Raw genomic sequence first — 15,451 nt, forward strand, 5'->3', positions numbered from 1 at the left:
ATCCCACGAGTTGCGGCTCTGTCCCATGTCTCCTCCCCCTCCCCCCTGCCCCGGCTGGGCAGCTCCTGCCCCCTCCCTCACCATGGGGGGCATTGATCTGCTCCCCCACTCCTTCCCTCCCCCTTCTGACTTACCAGCTGGAGGCAGCTCTCCATGCTGTTGGCTTTGCTCCATGCTGTGCTGCGCTGCTCCATCTGCCCCTCCTTCCCCCCTGGATGAGCCATGGCTCCGTCCCAAGCCCAGCCCTGTCCTGGCTGTGCAGCCCCTGCCCCAGTCCCACTCCCTCGCTCACTGTGGTGTTCACGATATGCCCCCCCATGCCCTTTCCTTCCTAGACTCCGACAGACTTTCCAGCCAGATGCTGCTCTCCAAGCTGCCAGGTCGCATTCCTGGCCACGTGTATGCTGTGGCTGTGCACATGCACATGGCATTTATCAGTGACATAATTGGCCAAATCAGGCAAAGAAAGCTGATTGCTGATTTTAATGTCAATTTTTCTTTTATTGGTGCCAATATCATATGGACCAATATATCAGTGCACCTGTATAGAATAACTGAAACGTAGGAAATGGATGAAAATGCATGGTGCCTCGAACATGAGTGAAGACTATTTGACGAGTTTGAGACTGGGATGTAGTTACAGGGCATTGTGGAGGAATTTGCACTGATCCTATCCCTGTAGCATTGGCGATGCATAGGAGGTGCACGTGCACCCCCTGAGACTTGCAGTGTATCCCCTGCAAAAAGCACTGCTGACACTGCTGGCTGTACCTGCGGGTAGTTGCCGCTCATCACCACTCCCCCACTGCCAACACTGCTGGCAGTGTCTGTGGGTGGTTGCTGACTGCCGCTCAGCGCTCACCACACTCCCCCCTCCCCCTAAGTGCTGCAGCCACCTGTGGGAGCTTCCTGCTTGGCCCACCCACAGCGACACTGATCGGCTGCCTGCAGGAGCTCCCCACTTGCCTTTGGCGCTGCCTGTGGGTAGTGGCTGTGCCCCCCACAGCCAGGGGGCATGTGTCATTCATGCCCTGTAGAAAAATATTATGAATTTCTGGTCCCTTCTGTAAGGATTAAAATATCTTTGCACTTCTTCCCACCCTCCCACCTTTTTTGAGTACAGTTATGCAGACAGTGTGGGCAAAGAACATTGAATTTGAGTGATTTTTGCTAATCAGTATTTGCCATTTTAAACTTGTGTCTTCTGATTCCAAAGTACTAACTTAAGTATCAAATTAATAAGTGAAGTATCCATGCATTTAGGTTAAAAAGAGTAAGGGTTTGGGTTTTTCAACTAAAAGCAAAGCAGTCATGAATGGTCAGAATACGCTTTATCTAGACCTCTTCTCGGAAGCAAAACACTTTGAAGGTTGCCCTGTCTTTTTTCTGGTTTTTGCAAGAATCTTCACTAGCTCTTGATTAGCACTAAGACCAAGGCAAGGAGAGAGAATTCCATTGTTAGACAATCTGTAGATGGTCAGTAGGAGATTTGTCAGCTGATGGGTTCTAAAAGAATGGGTTCTGAGAAACTCTCTCAGGACTAGTGGGAGCTAAACTAAAGCAACAAAAGGGAATCCTTTTGCTGTTGCTTCATGCACCACCTTTTCCAAATAGGGTCCAGATTCTGACATGCCTACTTCATGAATGGCTTCATTATAGGATTTCCTGTGGAGTGAAATGGTACTCAGCATAATGAAGGGTGCAGGCGCTGATCCACTGAGGGAATGAGTAGGACTTCCTGCTGATACCAGGTTGCTTTGGAGGATGTTTGAGATTTTTGGCACAGACTGCACACTCCTTTCCATCCTCTTGTGGGTTGTGCTGGAGATAACTTGTTGTCAAGTTAAGAAGTAGTTTAAACTTCTAGTACTCTACCGCATAAAATCCAGACATCCTGTCTTTGTCAGGAAAATCTGTCCATGCAGTTAATGTCATAAATGTGCATGGAAACTGGATTTCTGCTTAATGATGAGCAGTGAAAGTTCTAATATGGACATTTCAAGTATTGTCATTTAACTTTCTGTTTTAATAGACCTTCATCTGTTTATCTAGAGAAGTTCACAGTTCAGAGCTGTTGTGTGAGGTCTGTCTGCACACTCAGATGCTGCTGTATTAATCTTAATCTGTTTATAGTCAAGCGGCTATGTTCACAAGAATAGAAGCTGGAAAGATTTTGTTTTGTATTTAAATGAAAGATTTATGGAGCATGGTGTGGATTCTGCAGCAGATTTTGTGGTTAAGGAATTGTACAAAAAGCAAGTCCTGGGCCTCAATACCCCTTCAGGATTACAGAGGATGCAGAGAGTGTAGCCATTTTTCTCTCAGGTGGGTCATGCTACAGAAATGGCCCATAACTTTTTACCTCTATCTTACATACTACAGTGAACCTCAGAGCTGCTGTTAAGTCCAGCCTGAAAAGCTTATCCTAGCAGAGTTGCCTGATTTCTGATTAGTGTTGGAGAATGTCATGCTTATGTTTGGATCTCTCTTCTGGTTGGGTGTTTGCTTTTGGGTGTAATATATGATATTGATCTTGAATGTTTGGGGATTCAACTCTTGTGAGCAGCACTCTCCCTTGCCTTAGCCACCCTGGCCCTCATGAAAAGCCAGAGGGCCTGGGAAACGCTTATTGGTGCAAACTTATTTTGAAGACCTCATGTCTGCTTCTCTTAATTGAGGAGCCCCAGCTGTGTAACTTTTTTGTGTTCACTGTACATCAAGGCTCAATATAAGACTTCTTAATCTTAATTTTTAAATATTTCTTTTAATATTTGATTTACATTACCATCTTATGCTTTGATCTCTACTGTTAGAGGACACTTTAATTAATGTTTATACAGAAATTAGTTTAGAAATATTTTTGTAAACGGAAAAAACAAAGGGTTGTGGGCATATAGTGGGGCAGAAGGTGGTAAACTGCTCTGCTTTAGGTGTGCAGGTCTGTGTGGGCCATCAAATGTGACTGCTAACAAAGCCAAATTTTGGTGAGTAGTGAATACTTCTTTACATTACAATATATTGCATCTTCTCTGTATTTATAAAAACAGTATATGAATGCAAGTTACCATCTACTGGAGTTCTTTGAGGGTGGCAAAACTGTATGGGCAAGGGAGATCCAGTTGACACAATATATTTGGACTTTCAAAAAGCTTTTGACAAAGTCTCTCACCAAAGACTTTTAAAAATCTATGTTATCATGGGATTGGAGGGACGGTTCTTTCACGGATTATGAGCTATTAAAAATAATAGGGTTAAATCCAACTCAGGTTGGAGTTAGAGCACAAGAGGGTCTCACAAGGATCTGTGCTGGGCCCAGTTTTATTCAGCAGTTTGAATGGTGCACAATGAAATTTTAAGGTTACAAATTATTCTGAGTAGTCAAATTCCAAGCTGAGACAGGATTTATCTTACCAAAATGAGTACCTGCCAGCTAGCCCCACACTGTAGCACTCTCATGCCCCAGCCATACCCTCTGCAGCATGTTGAGTTGGGGTGGAGCAGTCCCAGGCTGGCAGACTAACACCCCAGACTCCTGCCAGCCGGGGCTGTTCTGGCCCAACACAATATGCTGCAGGCTCAGGTGCATGTGTAAACTTTGTGCCCAGGAACAATAAACTCTGGTGCAAACTGCACTGGAGTTTGTGCTAATTGCATGTGTAGAAATACCCACTGTGTAGTTAACTTGTGGAATTAATTGCTGAAGGAGGTGGTAGAGGCAGATAGCGTAGCCAGGATAAAAATGGGACTAGACCAGCTGTTCCCAAACCGTGGGTCGCAACCCCAAATGGAATCACAACATCAGCAGATGGGGTTGCGGGGGCGGAGGCTGTGGTTTGGGAGTGAAGGGCCATGCTGAGGAAATGGTGTTATGCTGAGGAAAAAATTGGAAGGCACTGGACTAGGCAAATTTGTGGCTGATGAATCTAGTAACAGAACAGTTGGAGATATCAGGTTTGGTGCTGTCTTTGTATAGCATCCACTTCTGCCACTGTCAGAGACAGGATACGAGGCTACAAGGATAACTGATTTGACCCATGTGGCATTTCTTATGTTCTAAGTCTTTAAGGTATTGGGAATGGTTTGCTCTTGGAAGGTAGTTTTTTGACAATATTATAGCAAAAGATTTTAGCCTTGATAAAACTAGTATAACTAGTCAAGCCAGTTCATTGAATTTATAGGTGGGTAGGGGTTTGGAGATGAAGGACCTGTAGTTGTAGAGGCAGGAAATAACCCCCACCTTTCCTCTTGTGTTAGTTTTTTAAGGCTGGGAGTGGGTGAAATTGGTGTTTGGAAAATGGAATCTTCTGTTTTGGTGTTGATATCAGTATTCTTATCCATGTCCTTCTTTGTTCTACATCTCATAGCAAAAAAACTTGACAACCATTTTTACACTGTGGGTAGTGTCAAGTGATTGATATTTTTAGGATTATTTCAATACACTTGTCTGTTATTATAGAATATACAGATTTTTATCCCCCAAGTCATACAAGATACTTTCAATTCACTGGGACTGTTTTTTATAAGTGTGGGCTTCTTGAATTAATAAAACTTCCAGGGCCAGGCCCTGGAGCCTAGCACAGAAGCCTTAGTGCATGATTTAGCTTCTAGTGAGGTCAGTAGCAAACTCCCAGTGATTTTGGTGGAAATTGTGCTGTGCTTGAAAGGCATTTGTAAACTACTATAACTAGAGTTGTATTGAAGTCCTTCTTTTCTTAGTGTAAGTGTCTGGTCCCAGGCAGATGTTAAAACTAAGGTGTGATGGGCCTGTGTGTCAGGAAGCATGATGTTCTGGGTGGAGTGTAAAATTCCTTTGATCCCAGTCATACCATTGCTGAGCTGCCCACAGCCTTTTCCTGCAGATTGGGCAAGGGGTGGCTCTGTTCCCCCACCCAGGGCTGTCCCCAGGCTTCAGTATTTTCCAGACCCAGGGCTGTTGGGGCCTGGTCTGACAAAGCGTGGTCCAGCTGAGCTCTGACAGTCTCAGGTCAATTCAAGACCAGTGCAGTTGAGGCCAGGTCTGACAGTCATTGGATTATCTGCCTGGCCCTGGGATAGCCCAGCTGCATGTGTGGCTTTTAGATGTGTTGGGGGTGGGGGAGGGGTCGCAGCAGGGCCTAGGTATCAGGGAGCCTCTCCCCCATCCTGGAATCGTTCCTGCGAGACTGAAGACTGTGGGATAGTATAACTCCCCACAACCCAGCCTTTTGAAGTGCTTTGGAAAGGCCACCAGACTGGGGTTGCAAGGTTACAAGTGACTGAAGCCGCTCTGCTCCCCACACCAGGGAACCTTGCAACCTGTTGTCCTAGCAGCTGATTTTTGACATTGGGATCAGTGCTGCTCTGGTCCCAATGCTAACTCCTGCCCCTTGTCACATTCACATGGGGGGCACCTTGCAAATGAGCCACAAAGATGTTTCATGTATTTTATGAAATAACTTTGTGGCTGGCTTGCCAATTCATGATGCCATTTGTTGACTGTAGCACTGTTTGTGTGATTAAGACATTAATTGTACCATGACTTTAACGTATGCCAGGGGCTTCCTATTTGAAGGTTTTCTTTTTTTTACCTTGTTTGAGAAATTGTGATACTGCATATAGAGTCTCTCTTTTTCTCTCTCTCTCTCCCCCTTTATTTAAATTACAAAAAACAGACTCCAGCAATATAGTTGTGCTGGAGGGATTAAGTTCTTCCTGTGTGTTATGAAAAATATGGCTTTGCAAATATTCTCAACCATCTTTTGGTACATTTAGGCTGCTTGCAGACTTAAAAAAAACAAAACAAAAAAAAGCACTTGAAACTCAGCCCATTCCGGTGTCAAGCCCTGCAGATGCCTAGAAGAGGCAGTGCCTTAGTTGCACCTGGTTCACCCAACATCTGTAAAGATCGGGCATGTTGGTAGGGTCTTTTCAGTGCTTTCATCTAATAGTTGATTGAAGTGCCCGATCTATACAGATGCTGCAGAGTCAGACTGAAGTAATTCTCTGCTTCTCCCAATAAAGCGCAGTGTTTTTTGTTTTGTTTTTTTAAATGTCTGCAAGCAGCCTTAGTCTAATTTTTAAAATAACTTTTAAATAAACCAATTTCACTAGACACAATTGTTCCTTTAAAACATATTTTTGCTAAGATTACTAGTAGCATGATTATTGAGATCTTATTTTTATTTACAAATTCTAAAATCATGGGCTTAGTTTTATATATCAACAGATGGAAACTTCAGCCGTCACATTTGGCAATAAAATGACACCTGAAAGATTATTTTTATTCTTTAACATCCATTGTGCCATAGGCTTTTGCAATCCCTTTTCCAGCTAACTAGAGAGGGGAAACATTCAGAATGTTTTAAAACAACATCAGAACGTACCAATCCAATATCTGTATCAGTTCTGACCAGTATCAGGCTATCAGACCACAATTGCTTTCTTGCTCTATATTGAAGAGGTTGCAAACTGATATATTTATCTAGCTGCAGGGTTTCTCAATGAGTTAATTTTGGTTGCTGATATTTTATAATGTGCTATGTATATTCATTATATTGTTAGAAAGTTCAAGTTCTATATTTTTTGGTTTCTTTCTCTTCTGAAAAAGTAAGTTTTGGTATAAAAACCTTAGACTGAGTAACTTTTTAATTTTGATTAATTTAATACTTTTCTTGGAATAGTCCTGTGGTTTAGTTTTTATCTTAAGCCCTGAGCTGCTTTCCCACTTAGAGAACTTCAGCAGCAGTTTCTTTTATTATATGAGTGTATTTAAACTTCAGGTAACTTGCATGGTTCTTTTTTCTTTAGCCGCGTTTAAAAACAAAAATCAAGTAATACAGTGTTGCTATTTACCCAGTATTGGAAAAATATATCTCCCTTTTTGTTTCACATTTTTTTTATTGTTTCTGAAATGGCGTTGATTTAAGGTAGCACAATTATATGTTGCATCTGAAAACACATACTTTACCTGGGTTGGTTATGGTCACGTGAGCATGTGTTTACTAGTGATCTAAGTGCTCCACCTGCCTTTCAGTTTGTTTACCAGGAAATCAAGATGTGTAAACTGCAGGAAGTACTATTTGACCCTCTCCGACAGTATCTCATTACAATAATTGCTAATCTCTGAATAAGACAGCCATGTTTTGTGAGTAACAGAGAGAGAGGGTTTGTGTTAGATTTTAGATGTTTCCACAAATATAGCACTGTAAATGCTTGCTTGGATTATGTTTCCATGATAGCTTTTGATTACAGACATCTGGTGACCTTTGGGGTCAGCAGACAGGGGCACAATAGTATGTGTTCTTTCATTCTTCTTTAACTGAAAAAATATCCCGGCTTGTTGTTTTGGAGTGCTGTCACTGCTCTGTAGCGAAAGGATAATGGCTACTTCCTGATTAAACCACTATCCACAGTAAGCTCTTAATATTATATCTCTCATCTCCTCTAAAAGGCAAGAGTATTCAGTGCTTTTCTTCTCTGTTTCTTTTCCAAGGGATTTTTTTATCAGTTTTAAATGTTTTCATAAATATGCATTGAAGTAAAAGCCTGTAGTTAAAGGAGTAACTTGTCAGTTATTTTAATTTCCAATATAATCTTTTTTCTTGTTAAAGCAAGGAAGTTGCCTAGTCTTTTAATACTTGTTTGAAAAATGTTTAAATACAGACTTGACTGACTTGCGTTTAGATGTTAAGTATTTTAATATTTTAAAATCTATTTAGGTGTTGGGCATATAATCAGTGTTTAACCTGATGGACAATTTAAATAAATATTCAAATAAACCCCCCCAAAGATATAAACAATTAAAATAAAATATCCTTCAATAATATTAGGCACTGGTAATTTGTAGTTTACCATTTTATGCTGTCTACAGAACTGTTTTATATTTACCATGAATTGCTCAGCATTGAAATAAAATACAATCTGGAATATTTTGTTAGATTTATTTTGTATATGAGAGATTTAGCTCTCTCTTTCTGTACTTGTAAACGTTTAACTTTAGTTATTTTTTCCTTGAGTCACTGTACTTCTTGAACCTTCTGCTGGGGTGAAAGCAGATGCAACTCTTGTCTTTTTTTGTTTGGGTCCACTTTTATATGGCCTTAAATCATTATTTTGAGGCATCATTTAGTCATTTAATACTAAAAAATGATGCGTTCCAAGAGACCGAGGTTCAAATTAATTTCTGTTATGTAAATCCAAAATAACACCACCAAAGTTGATAGTCACGCTAGTGTAATGGAAACAACATGTGGCACAGAGTACTGTATACCAAGATAAAGTTACTGAGCTCTGTACTAAATTAATATTAATGATTTTTCTCAACTATTTCAGGTAAATGTAGTTAGTTACCAAAACGGTCTGTTTCAGCTCCAAAAAGTAAGTGTGAGGATATTAAAACAATATTGTGGTCCTGATACAGAGATCTGCTCCCTTCTTGGTCTTTCACCCTGGCATCAACAGCCAGGCTGTCAGAAATACACACTTCTTAAATGAAATGTATATATGTGTCTTTTAAAGTGCTGATATGTAATAAGAACTTATAAAGAATTCTGTATTAAAAATACCCACAAAAGAGGTTTCCAATAACATCATTTGACAAATAATTAATGGAATCCTCTTCTGTAAATCTGATTATTTTTTTCTGAATTGTGCTTTTTAAATTTAACTGATATTAAGGCTGCCCATATTGTTAAAAAATAGAAGACCCCTCCTTTTAATGGGTGCACTTAGCACTCTTAACCAATTAGGCCAAGTATTCAGTGGGAAAATTGGTTGGCAGTCATTCCACAGTAACTCTTAGAACATGTTGTAAGAACTAGATTGCTATCAGACTGTTAAAATGGTATCCTTTGGTAACGGATACTGAGGCAGTCTGGGTAAACTTTATGTACAATGCCCATGCGTTACCTGGCTTTTTGGAAGACATGTTGTTTAACCCATTAATAAAACAGTAGTGATGATGTTTGTCTACTTTTGCAGAGTTCTGTGAGATCATCTAAATTGAAGCCCTGTGTAAAGCCAGGTGGCCTTGCTGTAATTTCAGTCAATTTAAAAAACTGCCAAAATGATAAACTTACTTTAAAATAAGTTCTGCTCTTTCTTACATAGTCATATTTCACTAATCTAGAAAAATCTTTGTTAAACATGTGCCTGTTAAGAGCTTTGAATCTAGATAAAAGTTCTAAAGCATGTTTTATACTTGATGCATATGAATAGTTTGCTTCCTTTCCAATGAGCAGGTGCAGAAAGAAAACTTACAGACTTTTCAGACAAAGTTTTATCTGCCTTTCACGCTCCTTTTCTGCATGTGTAAATAACATTGAAATAAATGTAAGATTTGCATCTGTTTAAGATTGCAAGAATAGTATCATACTCTCCTTTTTGTGTGTGTATGCATTAAATACTTTTTGTCTTCAGCAGTGGCAGTAGCTATTGTTGCTTCATATGAATTACCATGTAGTTAGGTATGGATTTGTTTGTTTCAGAAAATGGCAAACCTGTTGGGAAGGCAGGAAAAGGGGATTTTTGCAGGTTGATGGATGAAATCTTGCAGGCAAGGTATATAAAAGCTTAACTTTAGATTATAAGGGCTTTGGGACAAGAACCATCTCTTTGTAATGTGTTTGCACATTACCTGTTCCATTCGGGTCCTGGCCCATGACAGGGGCTCCTTTGCACTATCTCCAAACAAATAATAAAAGAAGATCTTGTCATTTATTTTTCTCTCAGATTTTCCAGTGAAACAGCCCTTCAGTGTCCTTATATGAAGAGACTCAGAACTCTGGGCGCCACGCACAAAAGCTGGGCTGAGCAGTTTGTGTTGTGATCTAGGTGGGTGGTAAAAATGTGCCCACCCACAACTTTTGGATAGTTGGTAGGACAGTTTTATTCACTTTTTGTTAGGCAGTGGTTTTTAACATTTTCAGATTCAAGTCACCCCTTGTTAGACTCAAGGCAGCCCTCAGAAAATGACAGCTCTTTGTTTTCACTGGTTTTTTGTCTGTTTTGTTTTGGGTTGGGTTTTTTTTTGTTTTCCTACAAAAATAATAGAGCAATTCTTTTGTTGGAAAGAATTCAGAAACTGCAGCATGTTACAGTATTTTTGACACTATGGATTCCTATTTGAAAACTTTGGGTTTGTCTTGGGAATTATATAAGTTTTTGCACACCTAATAGTGCTAATATTACACAGCACCCTGTGGCACCCTTAAAAGAATTTCATAGCATGTCAGGGTGCTGCAGCAACCTACAATGGTGCCAGATCCTTTTATGTATGCTGCAAGGTGTGAGGGAGGTAATTGGGTAAGTGCAGGCTCTGCCTTGTTCCTGCCTGGCCCTGCTGTGAGGAGGTAAGCACTTTTAAATTAGGTTCCACTCAACTGACAAAAGTTATGGAGGGATGCCTCGTGTCCAATGAAAGGTGCCTTCCGTTCAAAAAAAGATTGAGAACCACTATACTAGACCATGTGATGACTGATTTAGTGGCCACATTGTAACTTCCCACCTGTGCATTTTTCCGCCCCAGTTCAGCTCTCTGGTAAGTATACATCCACTGATTCTGTTGGTGTGGCTCTTAATGCCAGTGATGATTTGGCTCTTATGAACATTTTAAGTCCTGGCAAAGAAAACATGAAGTAGTGAATCCTGATACGGCAGAATACTGTCTTCTAACGTTGGTCTAGATACACTACCTGATGACTATTCAAATATACATTTACCATCTTCCTACTGAACAAGAGGGGAAGCACAGAATGAAACTACACAGGTCATAGAATCATAGAAAATTAGGGTTGGACGGGACCTCAGGAGGTCATCTAATTCAACCCCCTGCTCAAAACAGGACCACTCCCCACTAGATCATCCCAGCCAAAGCTTTGTCTAGCTGAGTTTTAAAAGCCTCCAAAGATACGGAGAGTTCACAGCCTTTCTGGGTAACCTGCTCCGATGTTTTCTGCCCTCCTAGTGACAGAGTTCTTCCTAATATCTAACATAAACTTCCCTCGCTGCAGCTGGAGACTTGCTCCGTGTTCTGTCATCTCTGAGAACAGTCTAGGTCCATCTTCCTTCTAACCTGGCTTCAAGTAGTTGAAGGCTGCCATTAAATCTCCTCTCAGTCTTTTCTTCACTAGACTAAATAAGCCCAGTTCCCTCAGCTTCTCCTCAGAAGTCATGTGCCCCAGGCCCCTCACCATTTTCATTGCCCTTTGCTGGACTCTGTTCAATTTGTCCACATCCTTTCTGTAGTGGGGGGCCCAAAACTGAACACAGTACTCCAGATGTGGCCTCACCAGTGCTGAATAGAGGGGAAGAATCAACTGCCCTTGACCTCCTGGCAACACACGTACCAATTCAACCCAGTATGCCATTAGCCTTCTTGGCAACAAGGGCACACTGCTGGCTCATACTTAGCTTATTGTCCACTGTAAATCCCTGGTCTTTCCAGCAGAGCTGCTGCCCAGCAAGTCAGCCCCCAGCCTGTACCAGTGGATGGGATTGTTCGGTCCTAAGTGCAGGACTTTGTGCTTGTCCTTGTTGAATTTCATGAAATTTCTTTTGGCCCAGTCCTCCAACTTATCTAGGTCACTCTGAATCCCAGCCCTATCCTGCAGTGTATCTACTACTCCTGCCAGGTTGGTGTCATCTGCAGACTCACGTAGGGTGCTCTGTCTGCCATCTTCCAGGTCATTGATGAAGATATTGAGTAAAGCAGCCCCAGGACTGACCCCTGGGGCACTCCAGTTGATGCTGGCTGCCAACTAGACATCAAGCCATAGATTACTACCCCCTGAACCCGATGGCTTCAGCCAGTTTTTTATCTACCTTATAGTTCATTCTTCCAACTCATACTTTCATAGCTTGCCTGAAAGAATGTTGTGGAAGACTGTATCAAAAGCCTTGCTAACATTAAGGTATCCTGCATCCACAGAGCCAGACATCTCATCATAGAAGGCAATTGGGGTTGGTCAGGCATGACTTGCCCTTGATGAATCCTTGCTGACTGTTCCTAATCACCTTTTTCTATTCCAGGTTCTTAGAAATGGATTCCTTGAGGATCTGTTCCATGATTTTTTCCAGGGACTAAGGTGAGGCTGACCAGCCTGTAGTTCCCTGGATCCTCCTTTTTCCCTCTTTTAAATATGGGCACTATGTTTGACCTTTTCCAGTTATCTGGGACCTCTCCTGATTTGCCATGAATTTTCAGACATGATGGCCAGTGGCTCTGCAGTCATGTCAGCCACCTCCCTCAGCACCTTAACCTGTTTTGCCACCGTTAGCTGCTTGCCTCCTCCCCAAACTGCTGCCAGGTGCAGTAGTCTGGGAGCTGACCTTGCCTGTGAAGACTGAGGTGAAAAAAGCATTGAATACTTCAGCCTTTCTGCATCTTCTGTCACTAGGTCTTCAGTTAGGGACCCACACTTTCCCTCATCATCTTGTTCCTGACATATCTGTAGAAACCCTTCTTGTTTCCCTTCACATCCCTTGCTAGCTGCAACCCTAATTGCACTTTGGCCTTCCTGGATTCATCCCTGCATGCCCGAGCAATGCTCTTATATTCTTCCCTAGTTGTTTGTCCAGGTTTCCACTTATAAGCTTCCTTTTTGTGATTTAGTTTACTGAAGAGTTCCTTGCTGAGCCAAGCTGGTCTTCTGCCATACTTGCTAGTCTTCCTGCATATGGGTATGGTTTGGTCCTACACTCTCAGTAAGGCTTCTTTAAAGTACAGTCGGCTCTCCTAGACTCCTCTGCTCCTCATACTGGCTTCCCAGGGGATCCTGCCCATGAGTTCCCTGAGCAAGTCAGTCTGCTTTTATGAAGTCCAAGGTCCTTACTTTGCTCTCCATCCTTCCTTTCCTCAGGATCCTAAACTCATTGCTGTCTCACAGGGTAACTGAAAAAGTGCAGGCAGATTACATTATAACAAAACAGAATAAAGCAAACAGACTGCTAACATTAGAAATAATGGGACTGAACATCCTGGGCTGTTGATAAGCTAAACCAGCCTACTTCAGAGTTGGGGCAGAATGGGCTCTACTAGTATAAATATAAACAATTTGCTAATACTTAAGTATTTAACTGATTTAAGAGATAAGAACTCCCTATTTCTGTTCAGTGGACATTGATTGATTTATTTATTTTTTTTTGCTGTTAGAGTGATTTCTCCTTCCCCTCCCCCCCCATAACATTTTCTTGAATACTTAAAAAGGGATGAAGTTATCAAAAAACTAGCTACTGCAACCCAAGAACTGTTAAGTGAAGGTGTTTGACTATTATCTCCTTTTCCAATCTTTCAGAAGACTTGTCATTTTTTTTTTGTGCTCAGTGGGTTGATGGAGGTAGGATGCTGCGGAGAGCTGCTTCCCTTCTATTTTGGTTTGGGGCCAGCCATTGACACTGTTCTACATTAAGCTGTGCCTTTGGGATTGTTCAGATTTGTTACAACACTTCTCAGGTCTTCTACCAATAAGATATGCAGGATAGGAAGACTGTTGCCTGCACATATTCTCCACATTATACTCTATCGTCTGTGATTTAAGTGCTTCAGAGCTCTCTGCTTGATTTTAGTCCTCTTAGGATTTTTCAATAATGGGTCTGATCTGAGTCCTATTAGAAATAGAAATTATTTTTCTCAAAATACATCTAATTAAATGTTTTACACTTGCCTAATATGGAGATGTAATATTCAGACCTGGTGGTTGTGGGTTTTTGGTCCTGGGGGTAAGTAGCTGATGGAGTTCTTTGATATTTTTGTTTTGACCACAGGAAACCAAATTGGTAGGAAAAGGAAAACAGAACCAAGATGTTAGCACATTGTTTTATGTTAAGATATTTCACAATTTCAGTTACAGTTAAACTGGTCTAGAATGGGTGTAGACTTCTTTTTTGTTATTGGAATAATTTCTTTACTAAGCATACTTTAGTTGAAACAGCATTCCATCATGTGAAGAAATACACTAACCTTATCTTTTAGTTCTTGTTCTCATACATACACTCACATACTGCGAACACACGCTCTTATTTTTTACATATAAGGTTGTCCTATCTTGTTAGAGTACAAAGATATAATTATATTATATTTTTTATGTACAATAATCAAAACAGATTACTATACATTTAGATATAGTGTAAATGTTATTGCCTATATTATTACTATCGCATTATAACCTTCACAGTTTACGTGGATATTTCAGGTAGCTAAATAGCAAGGTGGTTTGTAGAATGTTTTATTATATATAAAATATATATTTGTGTGTGTGTGTGTAAACATAAAATTATATAGAGTTTGATTCAGTGTTTTACAGTCTAGTTCTAAATGAGTGACTATGAACAAAATAATACAACTTCATATATCCTTTAAAAATTGGAATCTTTGTCTATCAAATCAAAATTTGGTATGGACCAATAAGCATACTTAAGTTTATGTATACTACTACATTTGGTCATTTTAGTTTAGTGTTGTTTTCCCTGTTCCACCAAGGGAAGTGACTTCTCCTAGCTTGTGTTATATTGCCAGACTCTAGAATATCTTTGAAAATGACAGCTTTGTCGACTCTTATTCTGGCTGTCAACAATGATAAACTTGATATGGTGATTACTGTACTATATTGTTGCTAGCATACACAGTGTATTGAAGTTCTACTACTGTGTCTTGTTCTTCAAAACTTCTGGAACACCGAGGTGGCGGGGGTGGTGGATAGGTGGAACCTTAATTGTTAAGGCTCTCTGACACTGCCATTTTTAAGACCCTGGCCTATAACTGTAAAAATTTAAGCATTTGAGGCTGAAATTGTCTATGATGGGTGTTTGCTTCAGGTTAGCATTTTTGAAACATCAGTAAAGACAGTTCAGCTCTTTCAGGGAATGGGGCTCTGGAACTCTGTTGTTTTGGAGATGGTGCTTGAAATTTGACAGGTTGACCTTTTGTAAGCTTTACTTAAATTTGCACCTTACAGATGTTCAAAGGGAGGCTTCTTGGATTTTATTACTAATTTCCCTGAAAATTCTGGCACTGAGAAGGTCTGAAAACACGGGCGAGGGGCAGACATTACACACAAACCAGTTTTAAGTGATCATAAACTGGTTTAAACCTGTAAAAGAACAAACATTTAGTGCACATAAACTAGTTTGAAAATGGCTGAAACTGGGTTGAGAGAAACCTGGTTGAATGTAGTATCAGACTTAACTGATTTAGGTGAAACCTGTTTATACAGTATCTGTCCCAGACTCCTTCCTGGTTTAACTTAGAGACCACTAGCATCCCAGATACTTTGCAGGTCTGGGCTGGGCTCTTTGCTTTAGAGAGCTGGGCTGGCCCCTCCTTTCAGCTCCCTGGCTGGAGCTCCAGCAGAGACGGCAGGTACAGTGGTGTCTGCCTGGATTCTCTGTGTGCTGCTCCCCCCCCCCCCCCCCCCCCCCTAACCCGGGGTTTCCCCCTCCCCCTCCCCCCGCTGGGCGTGAGCCCCACGAGAGGTTC

At 41.0% G+C, this 15,451-nt stretch overlaps 1 protein-coding gene across 16 annotated transcripts in view; it reads left to right on the forward strand.

Annotated features, from left to right (window-relative positions):
• The window catches only part of BAZ2B (bromodomain adjacent to zinc finger domain 2B), a 327,194-nt gene that overhangs the window by 47,106 nt on the left and 264,637 nt on the right, over positions 1 to 15,451 (forward strand). The window contains exon 1 of one of the 16 annotated variants that reach the window (XM_019522328.1): positions 7,119 to 7,390. The exons of the other annotated variants lie outside the window; for them this stretch is intronic. The gene's annotated coding sequence lies outside the window, so the exon portion shown is untranslated. Of the gene's footprint in view, positions 1 to 7,118; positions 7,391 to 15,451 lie in introns of those variants that run through there. 16 annotated transcript variants of the gene reach the window in all.

This window comes from Gavialis gangeticus, unplaced genomic scaffold, assembly GCF_001723915.1.
Source record: "Gavialis gangeticus isolate Ggan-Ray unplaced genomic scaffold, GavGan_comp1, whole genome shotgun sequence".
NCBI classification, from domain to species: domain Eukaryota; kingdom Metazoa; phylum Chordata; order Crocodylia; family Gavialidae; genus Gavialis; species Gavialis gangeticus.